Source organism: Squalius cephalus (assembly GCF_949319135.1).
Source record: "Squalius cephalus genome assembly, chromosome: 5".
In the NCBI taxonomy this organism is placed as follows: Eukaryota; Metazoa; Chordata; class Actinopteri; order Cypriniformes; family Leuciscidae; genus Squalius; species Squalius cephalus.
In genome coordinates this window covers 13,475,315-13,497,075 of record NC_137126.1, presented here as the reverse complement: position 1 = coordinate 13,497,075, position 21,761 = coordinate 13,475,315, and the positions used below count along the sequence as shown (strand labels likewise).

General features: G+C 36.6%; 1 protein-coding gene across 1 annotated transcript in view; it reads left to right on the top strand.

Annotated features, from left to right (window-relative positions):
* The window catches only part of LOC307158331 (mitochondrial fission 1 protein-like), a 73,077-nt gene that overhangs the window by 1,058 nt on the left and 50,258 nt on the right, over window positions 1-21,761 (top strand). The gene's annotated exons all lie outside the window — the stretch shown is intronic.

Genomic DNA, 21,761 nt, shown 5'->3' with positions numbered 1-21,761 from the left:
CAAATGTGGGACGATTATAAGTTTGTGTGGGACAAGTTACCAACACCAAAACATAACCTGAAACTGTTATATAATGTTTATCTAATTTAAAAACATTTGTATTCTGCCTTTCAGCTGATAAAAAAAATATTTGTTCTTTAGTTCCTTTCCTTTCAGAAAACACCATTACATCACTATGTAACATAACATGTCTTTATTTTACATGTCATTTAAATTTAACATCACTGAGCCCAAAGGCAGCAGGCATCATGCGCATTTATATATATATATATATACCGGTATATATATATATCATTTATTATTATTATTTTTTTTAAACAGTTCTGATTAAACCCAACAAAATAAACAATGAACAAATAAAATATAAAACATGAAATTAGATCATTGACAGTCTTATATATTAAGAATATATTAAACCAAAAACGTTCATATTTTTTAGAAAGGATGTGAATTAAAACAACCACGGCAGGCAACAAGTTGATACATTCTGTTAAATTTAAATTTACCAAATTATCTATTTGTTTTCTGACAGGAAACACATGGAACGAATACACCGCTCCACATTTTGATTGACAGCCGTCACAACCTACTAGTGACCGTGTTTACTCCTTTTCTTTCAACCATTGGATAGGATTTAAAAAACGGATGTTGTATTTGTATTTCTGACGAAGCGCTGTTAAATATAGGTGAGAAACTACTCGGCAAAAATAATAAATAAAACTTACTCTCAGCAATGGTGAGATCTTGCCGGATCCCTACGCAATACATGACGATCTTTGGATTGTGGATGACAAGAAGTGGCCAGCAATTGTATGGCCTGATATATAATTATCTTATTCAAGCAAGTGTGTATACAAGAGAAATGATTAGAGTGTACAAATCCCTTGATGCATACAACTACGTGCTATGTGGTCATGTGCAGCTCGTCAAATTATGAATAGAAAGAATATAGTAACATACAACTTCCTCCTTCTGTCCCACTCTTCCATTTGCCTAGATTTGGAATTACTTGCAACATGTATAATTTAAATGAGCAGATAGAACACAACAGATAGGCCTGCATGTAAATAAATTACGCAACAACTCCTTGGTATTTTGACTTAGCGACAACACCACCACTATCTGGCCTAAACCCTTTACTCCAGTACAAGACCGCGGGTCTTTCTGCCTCCTGGATGCGTGCGCAAGCAGTGATGACGTCGCCGAGAAATCCATGTATGGTATGAACCTATTTTTACAGGTATGAACACTTATCCACTTTTTCATGAGAAATATTGCCCATTCTGTTTTTCAAAAAATGTTAGAAACTAATTTTGTTTATGCGTGCCTCTCTGAGATTTTTTTTAATCTTTTGTTAATGTTTTATTTATTCGTTTATTATTTTGTTAGTTTATATAAACCTTAATATTATTTTCTTTGTGATTAAGATTATTATGCCTGATCATTGTGCCCCAAATAAACTTTAAAGATTATCTTTCACTGTATTATGTTTTTTATTACCATTTGCTAATTCGCCAGGAAAAAATGCGCTTTTACCATCTCAGAAGCACTAACGTTAGCTATGGCCGTATCAATTTCCAATCTTATGTCCTTTTTCTTAGACAATAGAAAAACCATAGATCGAGGAGAGAACCACTATAAATCTGGACATGAACAGTAGCTTAGATGCTGGTTTACTTGCCGGTATTGAAAGGGCCAGCATGCGGGACAAGGTTAATCGAGTAAGTAAAACTAGGGAGAGATAGAGGAGTTATAATAGTGTTCTATGTATTTAAGATACAAATAATCTCTGAACAAGCATAACACAGTTCAATTCCAAACATTTAATATAATAGTTGTATATAATTATATATGTTGAATTTAAAGAGAATTGTCAATAGGGAATGCTTATTATAATACATTATAATTAAACCATATACTCATTTTGTTAACATTTTCTATATATTTTTACCTGGTAATCCACAAGCCCCAATGTGAGAGCCTGTGTAGTAAATTTTATCTCACATTCACATTACTGTGAGCTGACTGGAGTTTAGTTACAATAGTATACAAGTAGTATACAATAGTTTAACATTTAATTTGTGTATTTGTCAGACAGTCAACTTACAGTGCATTAAGGCTATACATGTATATCAGCGTGTTCTCTTGGAATTGTCCACGTTTATATAACACATTAAATATAGTTAACATTTACTACTAAAATAACAAAGATTATTATCATTACCTGCCTTAACTGCCGGTAATGCTGTTTACAAATACAATCATATTATTATAGGTGGGTAAAAGCCAAGTTCACAAGGTGCAGGAACCACCCTTTCTATAATTATATCCAAACAAGTTACAATAAAAGTCAATAAACCAGGTATTATTTTGAATATTTTAATTAAACACATTTCTCAACGTAACGTTAGCCTTTAATAAAACTGCAGCGGATCTAATCTATTAAACAGTGGCAAAGTAAACAAGCTTTTAGATATTTTAAGAGAAAGACAAAAGGTATTTTAGCTGTTGATTTGGTTATGAAAAACGTTTATTCTTGCTACTGCTAGCCTTTTTTTACTCCATCTGGCACGAACCCAGAGTCTCCGCTGGGTAACATCGGACGGAAAACAAACGAGATTTCATTCGATGACTTGTGGTTGCATCTCGGGACAAAACAAAAATAACGTTATGTAGGCTATATTAACTGAAAGGTAAACTTCTAAGAACGTGAAGCTGAAAGTGAAGCTGAAACGCGGGCTAGTGAGAGATTTCATGTTTGTCATGATGACGTCTAAAGTCCCCGCCAAAGGATGTTGTCCCTTTTAGCAACTTGTTAGCAACCACCGTTTTTAAGACACAATAAAGTTTAAAAAAATCACAAGCAGGTTATAACTGGTGTGTTTTATGTCATAGATCAAAACGTGAAAATATTTAGAGGCTTTGTTAACCACAGACCTTATTTCAGGCGATTTAGCAAAAACCCATTCAAAAAACCCATAGACTTTAGGGCGAGGGAACCGGTAGTGCTAAAATGCTAACTCACTTCCGCGTTTTGGCCTACAAAGTGACGTCATAACTTCGGCACTCTATAGTGCTCACTGCTGCTCGATGGTAACTGCATCTGCATTTTAGCAAACAGTTTAACTTGTAACCATTCCAGGGATGCCACGACATGGACGATTCGTAATTTAAAAATAATTGTTTTGCTTTCATAACTTTCTGATTATGATATTTTATTTGTGAGGAATTGTAATTGACAGATGGCATTCATCTTTAACCTGTTAACTGTCACCCACTTTTTAGAAATGAAAGGGTTAAAAAGTTTTGAGTTTTTACACTAAAGCAGAAGTAATGAACTAAAAAAAAATTATACAAAATATATATTCTACAAAATAATTTGGACTCTAAAATTGCTAGAATATCAAATCCAGACGTCTAACCAATAGGGGTTATGCGGAACGCCCAACGTTCGAACCGGAAAACAGGTAGCCTATAAGCATTTCCGGTTTGCACTGCTGTATGCATCTGCAGCGGTAGGTGATCTCTGGGGTAACTTATTTTTCGCTTTTTTAGAATACAATTCTTATTTCTGTTTTAATTAAAATGTCACGAATGCTTAAGTATCAGAAAAAAAAATTATAAAAAAAAAATAAAATGCAGTCTTCATTTGATTGTTTTAATCGTCTGCAAGCAAATATAAAATGTTAAACTACTGATAGCATACAAGTCTAAACTAACTTACTGATAGTTAGCTAACTCTACATCGGGTGCCATTAGCAAAAGCTACATATACTAACTTACATACCTTCATAATCATGAATAAATGAGGAGGCGTAAAAACTTAAATCCTTTATCTAACGGAGTACTCGGGGCTCTGGACGTCCGTTTTGCAATACGATGTACATCTGAAATGGATAGAATGGGTAGCTCCTGTAAACACCGGCTATAAAAGTTCGCCATTCCTACGCTGTGTTTACCTCAGTAGCTGACGACCGGAAGTAGTTATACCCGTTTTGTAGAACCCGGAAGTATGTTCCGCATAACCCCTATTTGTGTTCCAAGTTTGAAGTTGATTTCACAAAAAATTTGCTTGCTAAAAAGTTTCCAAGGTAGGCCTAACTTAATGTCCAATTTCACAGGATGACATTTGTATTTAAGCTTGGAATGATACCTAATTTATGATGATGACTGAAACATCTGGGGCCCGTTCTTCGCATGTTGCTTAAAACATCCGAGATCAAATTACACATCCAAGATGATATCATCGTGCTAATCATGATCTGGCTAATTAGGTTCTTCGAACACACTTGCCGGATATGATTAGTATAGCTGGATTGAGTTATCTGCAAGCGGCAACATTCTAATCTGAGAAATGAAGCCTACCCGGAAGTGCGAAAAACTGCAATACATCGAAAATCCGCTAGGGGCAGGTCCCAAAAGGGAGCAAATGTCCATAGACCACCATGTTAAAATGTCCGTTTTCACAGCATAAATTCATGTTTTTACAGGTTGGTCCCATGGACTTTTATTGTATTTTTCGATAGGTTCCGAGTGCCTGACAACTGTGAGGGGGGTGAATTTTTTTCTAACTCGTTAGTTTAGATCGTATTTAGATATAAAATGTATGACAAATAAGGGCGTGGTTAACTTTGATTGACAGCTTGATTGACAGCTGATAACGAGCATAGGCTGCGAGAATGACAAGGAGAATGACAACATAAGGAGCGCCATTTTTTAATATACAGTTGAAATATAATACTACTGTTTTTGTATCATGAAATGTAGTTTTAAGAGTTTTTCAGGTGAGAATGTAGTTGTTTAAAGCTTAAATCTGTGGTTTATTTATAAAGATTTATGAAAATTTTATCCAGGTTGTGAGATCCAGACGATCACCGGGCGCTCGGCGCTCATGTACCCCGCCTGGAACAGCCTTTCCTCGGCTAGTCCTTCTGACGTTTGCCGCTGACTCTGGCGTCTCTGTAGTGGTTAAACATGAGATCTAATTCGTCTTGTGTATATCTAACGGGCGATTTTTGGTCTCGTGAATCTATAATTTGTTCCCTGGCTAATCGTTTTGGCTGAGGGCTAAGTGAAGTTTCATAACTTTATAAGCTATTTAACTTTACCGTTGTATGGTTAGACTAGAGCGCTGACTTTGTATGTTTGACTAAATTGTTTGCTTTATTTGTATAGCTTCTTGTACCTTTTACTTATACTTTTATAATGGCTAATATTGATAAAACTGAAATTGAACAAAAAGAGACTGGGTTGAGTTTTGTCATTTTAAATTTTAATACAACGAAGATGATCTGTAATGTTGTTTACTGCAACATCTGTTGTTTAGTACAAATGCACATATTGCCTGGACCATATTAAAATGTTTAATATTTTTATATTATATTTAAACGAAAAGAGGCAGGGTTGTGTTTTATATTTCGTTTTGTTATAAATAGGCTAACGTTATATGCAGTGAATATAATCAATACGCGTTGCCTGAACCACATTTGTGTGGCTATAATTTTTAAGATTTCTTTAAATGAAAACGAAAAGAGTTAGTGTGGTGCTTTATAACATATTTCGTTTTATTGTTGCCTAAAATATACATACAGAGATAACCAGAGTAGCAGAGCGAGCTGAGTGACGTGCGCTGTTCCATTTGCAGAATAACCGGACTCGCGTCCTTTACCCATGTATGGATTGGCCAGAATGTGGGCGGGGTTAGGATTTCCCAAGATTTTCCAAGATGGCGCCGCCCATACCCCCCATAAACGGCCTCAAAACGGTTCTTCAGAAAGTCTATGGGTGACGTCACAGATGCTTTGTCCATATTTTTTACAGTCTATGGTTATCTGAGATAATTGCGCATTCATGCCAGGTTCATGAGCTGGTTTAAAAGGGGATATGTATCGATAGTAGAAACATTGATCAGCAACGCTGCTATTGGCTGTTCAGCGTGGCCAAAGAGCGCGCTCAGTTTTTCTCCTCAGCAGAGCAAGGACAAATAGTCAGAGGTGGGTAGTAACGAAGTACATTTACTTCGTTACATTTACTTGAGTATTTTTTGGGAAAAATTTTACTTTTAAGAGTAGATTTGAATGTGGGTACTTATTACTTTTACTCGAGTACATTTCTAATGAAAAAACTGTACTTTTACTTCGTTACGTTGGGCGACGTTCCTCTCGTTACTTTATTTTAATGCAATATGTGTTGTTATATGCGTAAGTGCGATGTATCTTTTTTCTGGGCTTGAGCGATGCTCAATTCACAAATGAATCACTCTCTTGAGTCGATTCTGTTCAAAGACTTCATCAAACAAGTTGGCAGATCTGTCTAAATCGGTTCGTGAATCAGTTTGAATGATCTGGGGCCTCATTTATAAAGCTTGCGTACGCATGTTTTCAGCCCCGTTTTGTGCGTACGCAAGCTTTATAAATGAGGCCCCAGATCATTCAAACTGATTCACGAACCGATTTGCCAGTTCCTGCGCAAAAGGTGGGATTTATAAAGAAAAACTTGACGGGAAAATTTGCGCACCTGCACGCAAACTCTGACCCATGCGTACGAACGTTTTAGAGATGGAGCACTTTGGCGACACCGATGGTGAGCTGGAGTTAAATGTATTTTTGGTCACTTTTATACAGAAAATCTAAAGAAAATTAAACATATACAGAAAGATCACCAAGCCTGTCACTTGAAGCAAATATCCATTCCTTCTTAAATGTCCGCGGCAGCGAGCGTGTTGAGCCGTTTAGTGAAACTGACGCAAATAACAGTTTAAATAAATAAAATACTTCTGATATAAACATTTAGGTTAAATATGCCATTCAAATTAATGGAGTTAAACACCTAAACATGAAATCATTACTGAAGTTACAACATTTTTTAAAATTCAATCATTAGAAATATTTGTTGTGGTTGCGATTGTTTTTGAACACTTTTCCTGTGTCGTGCTTTAATGTTTTAACCACAGAGATAATTGCTTATCATGATAATACCAGATTGTCTGAGAAAATAGTTTCGTGCAAATAATGCCCAAGGCCTATCTGTTTCCATTAAAAATATAAATCAATTAAAAATACAATTCGGCAAGTGGAAAAGATTGAGAAAAACTTTCTCTGAAATGTATTTTACACTATTTGATTTTCAGGCTATTCAAAAACAAGGCAAGGATAGACAACTACTTGATTTGTATTAATGTAATGTTTCTTGTACCGTTTATATCATTTGCATATGATTATTCATCCACGTGATAACGTTTAAGTTATCACGTGGATGAATAATCATATGCAAATGATATGTAGATGAGGATCTGCATAGTAAAACTAGGCGTTGTAAGCTCCATATATGGTTATTTCGGGTGGAGACGCATGTACGCACAATCTTCCGCTGACTGGGATTTATAAAGTGAATTCTGCGCAGGTTCTGGCGTACGCACGGTTTTATAAGTCTGAATATTTTTTTGCGTACGCCATTTTTGGCTTTCGGGCGCACGTACACTTTTAGTAAGGTTCCTACGCACAGTTTTATAAATGAGGCCCCTGTTCAGTTCCTGCACGCACTGAATCGTCTGAAGCGATTTCAATTCACACTCGACTCGGAGTCGTAACAGGAAGATTTAAGAACATCAAGAGCGTTGGATGAAGTGGCCGTGGACCTACAGTACAGTCAAGTGAGAGCAAATCTTCAAAATGCATCATATATTTGCCAGCGATGAAGATCTTTATTAGTTGAACATCGTAAGTAAGCTGTCTGTGAATGAATGATTCCACAGGACGATAGCCTATATTCGATTTCATTTCACTCAGGTAATACAACCAAACAGATTATTACGCCATGATAGCACTACTAGAAAGTATGACATTACCCGTTTTTTGGACATATACATTAATTTATACATTAAATAAGCTACCATTGCCCACAGTTTATGAACACCCGCCATCCCGCGGTATTGTGTATTGTTGCGCGCAGTGGCGCAACTCGACTTGAAAACGAATGCCTTTAATTGCCTGCCGTAGACACAGTTAACCAGTTTAAACATGCTTGCAGAAATATACATTTGATTATATTTTGGAGAACCGACAGTTTTTTGTGTTCAGATATTCAGTAGCAGTCATGAGCGCGAGCACATGTAAAGGAGTTTTAACTCTTTCTTCTCTGTGTCAATTGCATGCCTTTGAATGCAACACTCTGCAGATTCACTTTATTTCGACATTGTCTAATAATCCAAATGTAGTTGTATAAGTTATATTACTATTATACAAACCAAAGGACAGGCAATGATTTTCTTTTTCGGGCTACAGATGGCAGAAATAATGCTTTTTGTTGCAAAGAGAGCCAATCTACTTATGAAAATAATAGTCATTTAAATAAAAATAAAAAATCTAAATAATATAATTTTATATATGCAAAAGCCTCTAAGTACCATCTGAAATTTTCTTCTAAAAGAGCATTTTTATCAAGCTTGTATGTTTATGTTCAGTTATTTCACTTAAATGGCAATGAAAAGTACCTATTAATTGTCATTAAAGTGAAATTACTGAACTTAAATATACAAGCTTGATAAAAATGCTTGTTTTAGAAGAAAGTTTCAGATGACACTCAGAGGCTTTTGCATCTGAAGTCTTCATACATATATATATATATATATATATATATATATATATATATATATATATATATATATATATAGGCCTATATAATCCGAAGTAAGTTACTCGCTACTTGAGTAGTTTTTTCATTGGATACTTTTTTACTCTTACTCAAGTAACTATTAAGATTATTACTTTTACTTTTACTTTGAGTAAATATTTCTATAAGTACTTGTACTTTTACTTGAGTACAGTTTTTGGGTACTCTACCCACCTCTGCAAATAGTCGAAGTTTATTCGGAATTTTAATGTTTAATCAAAACGCCAGGGAACACCTCAAAGTCTGCAAAAGCCAGGAGAGAGGGCTGGCAAAAAGTAGCAGACAATTTAAATCCGTTAGAAGTGGCCATGTTAGATGTTTTTATCACTTATTAGCCTATATATTTGTATTTTAATAATTGCATAATTACTTTGTTCATTGTAATGTCAGAGTCACCACACTAGAACATGGGAACAAATAAAAGTGAAGTACAAAAATATTCTACATAATGGTAATTTTTAGTTGTATTATAGTCTCTTTTATAAAAGGCACTGTTAAATAAATGGTTGTCTGTTTATAAAAGCAACCAAGAAAAAGGCTGAGAAAAAATAAATAAAAGATCTTAGTAGCCTACACTGTAAAATAATTTTTGCTGCATTAAATTAAGGCTGTATTGTCATTTCAACTGTTAAATCTTGAGTCATGATCAATTGCTTTGACTTGTGAAAGCAAAAACTGATAAACTTATGTTAATGTACACATATTTTGCCATGAGTTATTGATCACATTTTTCCAGAGTGTAGTTCATTGTAATGACATTGTGTTTTCCTCTTTTGTGCACTTTTACATAATACTAGAGCCCGACCGATATGGATTTTTGGGCGCCGATGCCGATACCGATTAAAAAAAGCCAGATACCGATATATCGGCCGATATATCGGCCGATATTATTTATGTGTATATTATAATACAGTAGCAATATTATTTATGTGTATTATAGTACAGTAAGTTTGGACACACTTTCCAATTGGTGTGTACAAACTTTTGATGGGTACTGTATATAGAATACACAGTATAAACAGAATAAATATATAAACGTTTTGCAATGATCACTCAAATGTGGTGATCAAACACTTGTGTGGCAAAGATATGTAATGGAGGCAGGGTGAATGATAGAATGAGAATTTGAGCTGTAACCAAACTAGTTTGCATTGCATTTTATAATATATTATATTCTAAATACTGTTGCATAATCTTCACTAACGACTTTGTCTTTTAATTTAGTCACGTTATTTAAAACATAACTTGTATCAATAAATATATCAAAAGTGTCACTGACAAAACCTTATCTTCTATTTTTAATCTTAATTTCTCTAATATCTACCAGTGGAGGAAGAACTCAGATCTTTTTAGTAAAGTAAAATTAATAATATCATAATGAAAACGTTTATAATTACATATGTACAGTAGTTTTATACTATTTTAAATAAGTAGTAAGCAAAATGTACTAAACGTGGAACTAGGCTACTCTTCATGCAAAATGGCCCTATAAAGTGTTATAATTATATAAATTATTGGAATATTGCTTGATGTTGTAACGTAGCAGAATGAGCTTTAACACTGTGTCTACACCGGACGCGGACATTATTTTTTGCCACTTTTGCCAGTTCTTTGTGACAGCTTTTAGGTGCTTTGTTGGCAGCGCCATCCTTACATAAATCACCGCACGCCAGAGCATGTGAGCGGAGTGTAGCGGGAGCGAGCGGATCTTGGACAGAGCGCAGAGCGGCAATTTCAAAAGGACGGAGCGTCGCATTTCCCGCTCCAATTTCGCTCCGCTCACACCACGAGTCTGAAGCATGCTCAGTCAAGCCTGACCCTGAATCCATTTGTCTTGCACAGTCATCAACAGTAGACTATTTTCAGGCAAAACTCGGCTCAATAATGGAGTTCAAAAAGTACTTCAAAAAGTAAAATGAGAATTCATATACAGGTGTAGGCCTAGTCTATCAATATAAGTCGCTCCGGAGTATAAGGCGCATCAGTCAAAAAATGCGCCATGAAGAAGAAAAAACATATATAGGCCTAGCCTCGCACTGGACTATAAGTCGCATTTATTTAGAAATGTATACAAAAAAAAAACAATGTTATGAATGGGACAGTTCCCTGTTACGGACGTGGGCGCTCTGAAAGCGGCACTAAAACTGCTTTAAAACTTTTACTGAGACCTCAAACAGAAAGCACAAAGCCTGTCTTTAAATTTAATTTCGTTTTGTATTAATTGTATCTTAATTTTAATCAATATTTCATCAACCAATTGTCTGGATTTAATAAGAAGTAAATATATTAGAAAATAGATAACCACGATATGAAGGCGCCGGCGTGAACCTGGAGTTTGTCTCATGAATGAACCGAAACTCAGCGTATAGCCTACTTGCCTCACACACCTGAGACATATATATAAAGCTTGAAATGTCTACTTTTAAACGGAACAATTCAAAACGAAAGAAAACAGACTGCTCTCCCGTATGAAATGTGCATTTCTCTCAGGCGCGTTCACTACTGCGAAGATCACGAGTCAGCATTTCCAGCCGACAGACATAAAAAAAAAATTAAAATGTCTCCTGTTATATTTTACATATTCATAATCATTAATTTTGCCGGTTCGTTGTGCCAGCTTTTAGGTGCTTTATTGGCAGCGCCACCCTTACATGTTACATGAACGCATCAGCACTGAAAACATAGAGATTTTTTTTCTTTTGGGGGCATTTTGTTTGTGTTCAGACTTTCTCATTTGCCTGCGCGATGTTAGAGGACGCTGTTAATAAAGTTGCGAGTAGGCCTACACATTGGATTCACGTTTATTATTATAGGCTATTTAAAAAAATACCCAGTTTTTATGCCAGTCGTATCATTTTATTTTGTTGTATTTATCCGCCACACACCTTGAAGGCCGGTTGTCTGATATTAAACCGGTCCGTGGCGCAAAAAAGTTTGGGGACCGCTACAAGTGATATACATGTAGATTTTTGTTCCTTTTTTGGAGCGAGCGGGGGGGGGGGGGGGTTGTTTTGAGTGGAGCGCGAAGCAAACTGCGTTGAGCGCTGAGCGAAAACGAGCAGAGCAGCCTGATGTAGCTTTGAGCGGGGGAGCAGTGGGGTGAACAGTTCAGTGAGCAATGAGCGGAGATTCTCACCGCTCCACTCCGCTCATATGCTCTGCCGCACGCTGCATTTTTTTAAATATTAATTTATCGGTCATTATAAATGCCGATACCGATAGTTAGGAAAATGCCTAATATCGGCCGGGCTCTACATAATACACCAACACTTGTATCTATTCCCAAGAAAGTGGTGACTGAAATATGTGCAGTAAGTGGACATGTTCTAACTTTCCAAAGGAAAGAAAGTATAAGACTTTGTAATGTCCATTTGTTTCCATTGCACTGGACAGTGAATAAACCCTCTCAGATAACTGTCATATGGAGGAACTAGCCTACCTGCAAGTGCATAAATAACTTTACTTAATTTATACATGCTTTATGGCTGCAATATAAGTTGCAGGATTCCACATCTACAGAAAGGCCTACAGAAGAGTCTGCACAGACAGAGGAGACATAGCTTTTCCTTTTTATTTGTTGCATGAGGCATGTGTCTAATATCTCTTGTTGCAGGCACTTGACCACTGGCTTTTCTTTACAAAGAACAATTAAAATAAAACTCAAGGAACTACGCATATTTGTCTTTTATTAAACATTTAATGAAAAGTGTTTTTTTTTGTTTTGTTTTTTGGCAATGTTGTGCAATATGGCACATGCAACAATGTCACAGGCCCTGTCAGGTGTGCAACCCTCAGACTTTTCAGACACTGAAATCTTCCCTTTAGTTAGCCAAAGTTCATTTCATTGTGTGCCCTTGTCCTGGCTAGAGCTGCATTGTAACTGGTTTGGGTCAGGGAATGGGGTCATAAAACACCTGTCTGCAGACAGGAACATGTCATAATCACCTATGAAAAAATGCAGTTTTGTTAGGATCAGCATAAGTGTATGTAATACAGTGAGCTTGATATTTAATTGTGTAACTTTCCTTACCACTTTCAAATCATGTACATAAATGTGAATCTCTGAAAATGCTTAAGTCATGCACAGATCCTGGCCATTTTGCTTTCACATTTGTGATATGGAAGATTTTAGTCAACTGCCTTTTTTTAATTTGATATAATATTACTAATCTGGAATATTAAGAATCACAATAGTAACTGGGCTGCACATTTACATTGTGAACCCCCTTTCTGTTCACATAATCCCCTTCATTGAGGCCTTGATGGCAGTCTATGGTCTATATAGTCTTTGGTACCAATCACGTTAGTGAAGCCTGAGTGACATATACTGTAATCGGCATGGTCGTGATTGCATGATCTTCATAAAAAAATTATGATAGCCTAAAAAGAAAAAAACTGCTTTAAAAAAAAACTGCTTTACAACATTGAGTCTTAAGTGGCTTGGAAATGCCACAAAAAAACCTAAAACTGTTTTTTAACCCTCTGAGGTCGGCAAACGCGCCCGCGCGTTTTGCTGGATTTTCTTCACATTGTAGAACTATAAACTTAAATTACTCCGTCATTTATGGTCATACAGAAAAAAGAAATATAAAAAAAGAATCTGTGATATTTCTACTTTTGTATGTGTCCACTTACAATCAAATCAAAACACTGTGCTTTTGTAAAATAAAGAAAATAAACAGGGTGTGCGTTCTGCCTCTCCGTCGCGGTGAACTTTTTTTTCTTGAGCACGTCTATAAACTGAAACAAAACTCAGCGAATACTTGTCACACATTTATGAGCCATATACCTTTATAAACATTTAAGTGTGTACTTTTAAATGATCGGATTCAAACTGAAAACAAATATTCTCTGTTTAAGTAATTTGTATAAAACCAACAAGATGTCCAGCTTCTCAAACGCTTCCTAATTATTTTTAATTTGAACACGCCCACTCGCGCAAAAGATATTCACATGCAAATCTCCACATGGAACGCGAACGCGCTCATTACCTCAAAAACAAAGCACCAAAACACTTCACAAGTCTCTGCTTTTTGTCGAGTTTGAAAGGCGGACCGTGAGCTTACATTGGATTTAGGCTACCTCAGAAGAAGAAGAACGCGATTTGAAGACAAGAAAGATGTAAGGTAAGAAATTCTTACATATTAGTTTGTTATTGTTGCATAAATTTCACATTGCAGTTGAACTGTTGCTAGATATATGGTGAATATTATAATATTTAGACCCGTGTTTACTGTTACTGTGTTTGTGGATATCTACTCAAACGTAGATATGTATATGGTAACTATATTGTTTTATATTTGAGCGCGATCGCGTTTGAATGTATCTTATTTTGGATCGCGATCGCGTTTGAAAAGCACCAAACGGCTTCATGTTTTTACTATTATCTCATTTCATATCATCATAATGAATGGAAACATTTGAAGTAACATGATAATCAATATATTTTTCTCTAGCTTAGTTGTTACTGAAATATTTTGGAAGATTTATAGGCTGCTATGGTTATTATTATTTTATGCAGCACTGCGCATAGCCTATGCCTACAAGGCACAACAAACCTGGTTTTCATTATATTATATATTGTTGGAAACATTTGTGTGTGTGTATTCTGTGAATTTTAAAAAGCAATTTTAACCAGAAAAATCTAAAATGTATTCCCAAAATCGTGCAGGCCTTTCTCTTGATATCAGTATGTTCACTTTTTTTTTTTTCAGGGCCCAGATGCCACTGAGTTCTGCTGACTTCAACATTCACATAAGTCTCTGTACATGAACCTGGTAAAATGAAAATCAAACACCTTGGAAATGAAAGGTATGTACAATGTTTTTAGGAATGGCACAAAGGTCTCTGTCTTTGGATCATTGGTTTCAATGAGTGCTTTTTTGTCATTTGTTGTGTATCTTTGGATTATGTTGTGTTGTAAATAAATCAAACAATCTAAAAGCCATTCTTTTTTAAATCTCCTCATTCTTTGTGCAAGGTTGCTCAGAATGATAGGGCCTGATAGCTCCTAATAGGGCCGTTAGGGGAGGGTCTTTGTCTTTCTCAGGTGTGAAAAGCTTACATATTAATGAGCTCCCGCATAAAGCTTTGTGGCACAAAACACGTCGTACAAATTTTAAATCAATATATTGTCTTCTCTGAATGAGCAGTCAGGGTGATTTTCACATAGTTTTAGAGCAAATATTCTAGGCTACGTCATACAATTTTCAAAAGTCTTGTGAAGAAATAATCAGTTTGGGTTTCATGACCTTATTTCAGTGAGAATTTTTAGGGGTTCAAGCATGAAATGCTGAAACCCTATTGTAATTGTAAGGATTTGTAAAACACATCGCGCAGGACAAACCGTAAGGCCTAGAGACTTGAAACCTGGCCAGATGGTAGGCCTCAATTTGGGGACAACCTATCAGAGTATGACCCCGATTGGCCCATAGGTGGCGCTACAGCAACCAAAAGTTCAAAATCGCTCATAACTCTTAGACCGTTTGTCCCAGGATCAAGTGTCTTATATCGTTGGAATCCTTGGCTCAAGGCGGACAAAATGGCTATCTCTGATTTGGATGTAGGCAGGGAAAATGTTCTGCTATGTCGAATTTTGTCCAAAACCTACTTTTGCGAACTACTCCCTGGTTTTTCGCCCGATCGGAACCAAACCAGTCTAGGACAATTCTCTGGACTCTCTAGATCAATAATTATCAAAAAAAAGTTGAACTTTGGCATTTGGGTGGCTGTAACAGGGTCATTTAGAAAAGGGGCGTGGCAAAATACACTCAAAAGCCTATAAATCCCAAAGGAAAACTCAGAACTTCACAAAAATGTATGAGCTTATGTGTCAGAACATGGTGAGGAATCATGCAGAGTTTCATGGAGATCGGACCATAGGTTGCGCTATAACTGGCAAAAAGCCTTCATTCTTATTAGGGGTTCAAGCATGAAATGCTGAAACCCTATTGTAATTGTAAGGATTTGTAAAACGCATCGCGCAGGACAAACCGTAAGGCCTAGAGACTTGAAACCTGGCCAGATGGTAGGCCTCAATTTGGGGACAACCTATCAGAGTATGACCCCGATTGGCCCATAGGTGGCGCTACAGCAACCAAAAGTTCAAAATCGCTCATAACTCTTAGACCGTTTATCCCAGGATCAAGTGTCTTATATCGTTGGAATCCTTGGCTCAAGGCGGACAAAATGGCTATCTCCGATTTGCTCGCCCTTCAGTAAATTTTTTAAAAACCTATTTTTGCAAACTTCTTCTAGGTTTTTGGCCCGATCGGAACCAAACCACTGCAAGAATATTCTCTGGAGTCTGACAATCAATAATCATCCAAAAAATTTAAAATTTCAATTAACGGTCGATAAGGGGAACCAAAATATTTGATGGCACCAGGGCCACTTTTACTAAAACGGTTATAAATTGTGAACGGAAAGAGATTTTTTTGCTAAACTTGGGATACATCTTCCTGAGCTCAACCTGAGATCACTTGAAAAAAATCGCAACAATTGGCCACTTGGTGGCACTATAAAATGGTTATAACTTGTGAACGGAAAGAGATATTTTCGCAAACCTTGGGACACATGTTCATGAGCTCATTCTGAGGTCATGTGAAAAAAAAAATCATGACAATTGGCCACTTGGTGGCACTATAAAATGGTTATAACTTGTGAGCGGAAAGAGATATTTTCGCTAAACTTGGGACACATGGTCATAAGCTCAATCTGAGTTGACATGAAAAAAATCGTGACAATTGGCCACTTGGTGGTGCTATAACAGTGAAATAAATCATGGAAATAGCTATAAGCGCACCCAACTGTTAGTCTACTGAAAATTGGCATTGTCCAGGGTGCCATGATAGTCTATGAGAACATTGGTGTATCTCAAAAAACTCAGTATATGTCATTGGCACAATGCCTTGAAGGAGCCTTAGAAGTTTCAAGCCAGTGTTTTTTCACAGGAGTGACCTACTAAGACTCCTGAATCCTTGCCGAGTCCAACAATACCAAACATGCCAGGTTTCGCCTTATGGTTTTTGTAAGTGTCATTTAGAGCTTTAAAAAATTGTGTTTATCTTCAAAGCCGTTAGTCCGATCGAGGCAACAACAAAAAAACAAAGGAAATTTGAAAACATAGGTAAATAGCTAAACAATAACGCCAAAATGTTAAAATTATGATAGGAACTGACAAAAAAATGAATTAAATCCAATCAATTTCACCCATGGATCATTTTGATACTCTCACATGTTTGAAACAAACAATGATGGATTGTCATGAAATTTGTTTTGAATTGGGACTGGCGAATCCCCGTCCATACTGTCAATGACCGTTCGCAAAGACCCGCCCACTTTAGTTACTTTTGCTATGTCTGACAAGCGACGCCACTCTCACACCACACCAAGTTCTCACACAGTGAAAAATACATTGCGGATCAGAGAGGAGACTGCGCGCTGACAGACAAGTACTTTTGATATGAAACAAAGTCTCACCTTTCAAATGTAGTAATTTTTTAGAGACATTTAAACAATAAATACCGTTTTGTGACTCTTTAATGTGTCTGACAGATTGCTGTAGACTCGAGGCTCAGTTAAAGCTGCTTGTGAACCGATCATCTCTTCCTTCTAGTTAATTTATAGCATTAAAATAAACATGAATGAACATAAAAGGAATGTTGTTTTAAAGTGCTAAGACGTCAGTACACTTTGTTTTTCAAATTTAAATCCTCCAATGTTAATCTACTAACTCTCCTGACTGCTTTGTTGGACAAAATGGCGGATTATGATTAGTCAGATCGCCTGTCAATCAAACTCCCTGCGAAGGGTCAATTGAAAATGCCCATGCGCACAATCCTGATCTAATCGACAACTTTGCAGTTGCACATAGGAAAGCCCGGAAAATCCTGCTTTAATGTAAGAGAGCATCTTTTTTATGTATTTGGACCTAGGCCTAACAATGTGTTATGGTGCGCTGTCACCAGTGTTTTTTTTGTTGTTTTTTTTGTTTTGTTTTTGGTGAGCGTAGGCTACTCCTGATTTTGTTAGTCATCTCATCTCTTATATGCTGTGTATGATCATATCCTGCCCTATTCATGGTAGCCTACTCGCGGACATTGCGTCATCAATGTCATCAATTGCGTCATCAAGGGGCCCGCCTTGATAATCCTACTTAAGGGCCCAGTGTTGGCTCGTTACACCACTGAATATAATTGTCTAAACTCCTTATCAAAATTACATATTTACAACAAATCTGACACATATGGGCACACTTTGAGTACTACTAATAAAAGTGGTGGAGATCAGGCAAGACTATAAGAAGACTCAGGCAAAAAGGTACCATATATTTCCTATGGTAAACTGCCTGTATTGGCTGTAAATTGACTTTTTCATCTATGATGGCAGTTGTTAAATGCTTGCTAAATAAAACTTAATGTCTTTTGATGCTTGTGTGCTTAAAGGCCTTAAAGGCCTTAACTGCTTGAACCCCGATAAATGCTGCTTGCAGCTTTAATTTTTTGTATTTTCACAAACCACGCATAAATGTCATTATCTCAAAACTACAAACTTTTACACACATGCTGCTGATATATTATTGTAGCAGAGTTTGTGCTGAATACAGTGTAATTAGACTTTAGCCATGAAAATGTCACAAGTAACAGAAATAAGCACAAATGTCAGAGCATGTCAGAACACCTCCAGGGCCCAGAAAACAGCTCAGACCCCAGAGGGTTAAACCTTAAAGCGCCAGGTAAACTCCGAATGACACGACAGACAGCACTTTCCATCAAGTTCTCCGCATCTCCAATAGTGTAAAAGAAAGAGCCACTCGCAAATAATCTTAGGGCAATGCAAACAGTTTGTGCTGTAGTTAAAGCCCAACTCCGACAAGTCGAAAATAAATGTGCGTTTCCAACAAATTAATAATGTAAACGACAATCTCACGAGTCATGAGAAAAAATATATATCTCAGAAAGTGCACTATCACGCTGCGCTGGACTTCCCGCATCAGCTCCGCTTATGAAGCCGCAGTCTAATCCTGTTAACATGAAATAAGCCTGCTCCCGAGCAGGTTTAAGTTTACGGACCTGTTGCTATGACAGCAAGTCCAGGATGAGCTTCGAAGAACCAAACAATCCAAGATCATGCCAAATCGCCAGCAATCAAATCCAGCTAACTGAGTTAGCGACGTACAAAGAACGGGCCCCTGATTGGGAAAAAGGCATTTAAAAACTTTCAAAGTGTCATGCTACCCCTACCGGGACACTGACAGTTAACAGGCTAACTTTGCAGATTTATCCCAGTTTAAACATTTACGTAGACCAATACCAATCACAACCTTAACTAATGTAAACTTAGTTAAAAAAAAAAATGTTGTCTTTTTTAAAATACTGTTTTAGTTCTCTGTTCATTTTTATTTCTCTTTCCATTATTTATTTTGTTGTCCCAGAGCAGTCAGAGTAACAAAACATCCAGGAAAATGTTATCATTGCAACACATTTGAACTCTTGATTTTGTTTGATTAAATCAAAGAGGTGAAAATTAGAACTGTCATGTAATTTAAAAAAAATTATCTAATTTATTATGTGATTAATTATCTAATTCAATTTTGGCCAAGAAATTACCACCAAAACATAATTTAAAGTCATTATTATTAACCCTTTTTACATTTCTGGGTTTCTGAGAAGTGGAAGTCGTCATAGTTAGGTAAACATCTATAGCGGTAAACTGGAGACGAACTTTACTAGATTTGCGATGATGATAACTTTGGAAACGTGTCACTAAGGTCTGTGTTAGGGATGGGGAAATTAAGCCTCATGAATCACTGAGGCTTTCCCCTGGCTGTTCCGGGAAAAGATTCAAAGCTTCGAGAGTGTCGAGAACAGCGCCATCTGGTGCTTATTTAAAATAAAGCAGCCAGAAGCCTGTGTTAGAAGCTCTGGCAGATGAAGCAACCACAACACACTCCATAGTTTCAATGTTATGTGTACAAATAAAAGCCTTACATGTTTGTGTTTGATTTGTTCATTAAATAAATTAATTTTCTCTCCTCACAAACCCATCAACCAGACTGAGCCAACAATGACTCATTAAATAAGATCTGGGGTTTGAGCCTTCTGACAACCCAAAGCGAAACGCGCATGTGAGGACAGAAAGTGAGGCTTCATTTGTTGTCGATCACGTGACTCTAGTAAACCAATACACACCCCGATACGGGGCTTCACTAGAAATCGTGTCGCATGTGCGATACGCACATCGAAGCTTCAGTGTCATACGTAACATCACTAGTCTGTGTTAGATGAGAAAAGCATTGAATAGACATTACAAAAAAGGAGTTTTAGAAAGAAATTCTTTGATTCAACTTAGAATTTATTAAACATAAGATTTTAAGGCTACAATGTGGACATACAAATGTTTTTCAAAAGCTGCATCTGAAGTGGCATTAAGGTAGCCTGGTCCTACCAGACTCTCGTACATTTCATTTGTACAGAGAGTCTGGTCACTCTCCATTGACGAGCGTTAACTTCCTTGAAGGCAGGTACTCTGTTGAAGTTTAAAACTATTGGATCTGCTCAGAGCCACTCTGGATCTGCCATAACCAATCGCTAACGTTTGGTTGTGACGTAACCCAACAACTCAAACTAGCGCACGACCTCAACGTCATCCGTTCTCAGCCACTCCCTCTGTTTGCTGATTGGACCGGTAAAAATTTGGCCAGAGAAAACCCACGAATATACCGCAAACCCAGACGGAGTACTGAAGGAAAATGAAAATTGACCGGAAGTACGTAGGAGGGCGGAGCCAGGCTAGCATTAAGGTATATTTACACAGACTGTTTAATTCAGCTCAGAGAATAATGGTATGAATATGAAAAATGAAACCATATTCTAAATATGAAACTAAAACCGCCAGTAGGTGGCAGCAAGTCACTGGCTGTGTCCGAAAGCTGAAAAATGCTGCATTTGAAGGATGCATTCCAACAGGATTATGGTATATCAAAGGCAGTGAAGGATTTATCTATGCTGCCTTTAAAATTCAGTCAGACGAAGGTATCTCAGGAGACAGGAAGTGAAGCTAACATTAGATTCTGATAATACCTGATAATGCAACAAGGCAACTAGTCAGCTTTTGGGCGCAGCCACGGTCTTAATGTGTGAGTCATTTTTTCAACCGATTCATTTGAACGCCTGATTAATTCAGGAATAAATAAGTGGCTGTTTTAATGAATAGGTCACACGATTCGTTTAAAAAAAAAAAGAAAAGAAAGTGGATTCATTTAATAATGAGACTAAATTCAGTAGATTCAGTGTTTCTCAGAGATGCACAACATTCTGATGTGGCTTTGTTTGGAACTGCTTTTTTTTGTTGGCGAAATTGAGTAAAAACAGACAATATTATGTCTAAGATGTAGCACAATATTAACTTCTTGTTTATTGAACTGTTGTATAAAATCAATGTCACACTTGCAATCATGCAGATATTTGAAGGAAAAAAACATCACTCTTGTGTGTTATTGCTAAACTATGTATGATAATTTTGATATTTGAATTGAATTTGAATTTTTAATTTTAGTGGCATTTTAACTGCAATCTAATAGGCTTCATCACACAGTGAGTCTGCCCTGCATCATGTTTGTAACTAAACTGCATGCAATGCAAGATGATGTGCAGTTCTGGTCGGGGGGTGCGTTAAAAGCGTTAATTATAACATGTTATTCTTTCCATAATATATCGCACCAAATGAACGTGTTAAATCAACAGCCCTAGTTCAAGCACATTCAATCAATTAAACAAGTTTATAATGTTTTAATTGTTCTTTCCATTTTCTTTTCTTTCCTTTCTTATTTTTTTTTTATATACATTTTTTTTACAATGTATTGTTGACATCGTCCATGTATGTTGTCAACACTTCTCTGGTACATAACTTTGAGCGCTCTTTCATCTAGGTCCCCTTTGTTCCTTGTCCTTGGCTTTAATTGTTAAGCATTAAGACAAATCTTCTCATTCTTTATTATTATTATTTTCCACATTATTATAATAATTGTATAGTAAGCAATATAGTAAAAATATGTACCGTAGGACATATTGGGCCGATATGGATACCGA